Here is a 2,814-nt window from a genome sequence, read left to right on the forward strand (position 1 = left end):
TACTTTAAGTAAATGTTTTAGTTCAAATCTGCCACTAGTGAGCAGACGTCACACATTGTTTTACACACAGTATAATATTGTTTTATTCTTCACTGAAATGTGTTTGTTTTTGGTAAAGAGTTGAATAAAATAATGATAATGAAAGGAATAGAGCATCAGGTTCAGGCCATCAAGTGTTTGTGCACATTTGTCCATGTAACAGGCCCTGATGGTTTATCATTCACACACCTGTTTGATCATCAAATGTCTGAGTTAAAGTCAAGACTCTGAAACATCTACAAATTAGTTTCATCATTAATAATAAGATTCATTTGTTTTCTTACACAAAGTAATTATTTCCTCTTGTTCAGATCAAGACATTAAATCATCATCAATCTACAAATCATCCACATTTTATTTCAATGATAATTTCAAACATCATCAACACATTGTATGTGAGCAGCTGCTCACTTCAATCATCACAGTTTAATAATGAGATTTTCACAACATCAACAGCAACAGAAATGATCCTCTCTGTGGCGCTTTAATACTTCATTACTTAATGACAGTGAATTTGGTAAAATGATAAGAAAAGAATGGGAGGACTTTTTATTAACAAACAATTCCCTGGAAGTGTCACCGTCCTTACTCTGGGAAACCGGCAAGGCTGTCATCAGAGGGAAGATTATATCATACTCTTCTTATAAGAAAAAACAGGAACAGATAGCAGAAAAAATGATTGAAGAAAAAATTAAGAAACTTACGGAAGAATACACAGCTAACCCGTCTGAACTTTTATGGAAAAAACTCCAAAATACAAAACTTAATCTGGACATAATTTTATCTAAAAAACAGATTTTATTTTGCAGCAATTACGGTACAAAAACTTTGGCTACAACAATAAATCAGGCAAATATTTAGCAAATCAGCTTAAACACAACAAAGAAAAAAATTTTCATAGCGGCAGACTCTGATAATTCAGGTCAAACTTTAAACTTACCTCAGGACATTAATAAGACTTTTCATGATTATTATCAAAATTTATACTCATCCAACCTAAACCCTAACCCTGAAGATATTAAAACCTTCCTCAATAACTTAAACCTACCACAGTTTACCATGGATCAGAAAACCACCTTAGACTCACCATTAACCTTACAAGAACTACAAAATGCTTTGGATAGCATGTCAACAGACAAAGCACCAGGTCCAGATGGGTTCCCTGCTGAATTCCTAAAACATTTTGGTCAATGCTGGCTCCGCTTTTTTTCAGAGTAGTAACAGAGGTTATGTAGGAGGCCACATGAATACAGTAAAACGTAAATCAAAACCCACATTTGACTTTGAAAGACCTGCAGGAAAATTTAGCAGACTCAGGAGTGGTGGTGCACCCTTCCACTGTGCGGTGAAATTTGAAACAAACTCAAACAAGACCTTCATGGAAGAGTCTGCAGAAGAAAAGCCCTTACCTGCATCCTCATCATAAAATACAACATAAAAAATATGCAACAGAACCTCTACAGAAGCCTGATGACTTTTGGAAACAACTGACTGATGAAGTTAAAATAGAACTCTTTGGCCACAATAAGCAAAGGTATGTTTGTAAAAAAAGAAGGAGCAGCATTTCATGAAAAGAACACCTTGCCAACTGTTAAATATGGGGGTGAATCCATCATGCTTTGGGGTTGTGTTGCAGCCAATGGGACAGGAAACATTGGTCGGGTGGAGGGAAGAATGGATTCCATTAAATACCAGCAAATTCTACAGGCAAATCTCACAGTTTTTGTAAAAAAGCTGAAGCTGAAGAGAGGATGGCTTCTACAACAGGATAATGATCCTAAACATACCTCAAAATCCACCATGAACTACCACAAGAAACGCAAGCTGAAACTTTTGGAGTGGCCTTCACAGTCTCCAGACTTAAACATCATTGAAAATCTGTGGGTAGATCTTAAAAGAGCTGTGCATGCAAGACGACCCAAGAATATTGCAGAACTGGAACCCTTTTGCAAGGAAGAATGGGGGGAAATCCCAAATAATAGAATCCAGAGACTTGTAGTTGGCTAAAAAAAATTGTTTACAAGCTGTGATATCTGCCAGAGTGGTCCTACTAAGTACTGAAGGAACTGACGCTTTAAGGTTCCCTGACTTTTGCACGTGCCAAAATGATGTTTTTTTATTTTTGTAATATTGTTCAATTTATAAAATAAAATGTAACTATGCGTTAATGGTTACGGGTAATATTGTCTTTTTTTTCCCATATACCAGGGAGACTACACATATGAATATTTATTTTTCAATCCATAAAATATGCTGTTTTTAAAGGGGTGCCCTCGCTTTCGCACAACTGTACTTTTGAGAGCTGAACTAAGGCTTTTGAGCAAGATAGTGACGCTTTGTGTTTTTCTATTATTTTTAGAAATGCACTTAATGTTTTGCAAATGTCAAGGATAACTCGAGAAATTTACCAAAGCGACTGAGAAAAACTGTAATACCCCTAAACTTTTAGTGAATTTTCCCCATAGAGCGCACTGCCGCATTGGCTGCACACTTGGCTGTGCTGGTGTCTTGTGTTGGCACGTGACTGATTGGGGGGGGTTGAAGGGAACTATGCTGGCGGCATTGGTGTGGGCTGATGTACTTACGCCGTCTGGGGCTGTGCTGTTCTGCTGTTTGTGGGCTGGGGAAGCTCTCCCCAGGGCTTCACCTGGAGGCTCGCCCTTGGGGCTTCCCGGTGCTAGGGGGGTGCCTTGGAGTCCAGCGGGCTCCTGGTATGGGTCTTCGTGGGCATGCATCTCGTGCATGCCTGTGGGTGCGGCGTGGGGTGGCCCCTGC

This window comes from Gouania willdenowi, chromosome 17 (assembly GCF_900634775.1).
Source record: "Gouania willdenowi chromosome 17, fGouWil2.1, whole genome shotgun sequence".
NCBI lineage: Eukaryota > Metazoa > Chordata > Actinopteri > Blenniiformes > Gobiesocidae > Gouania > Gouania willdenowi.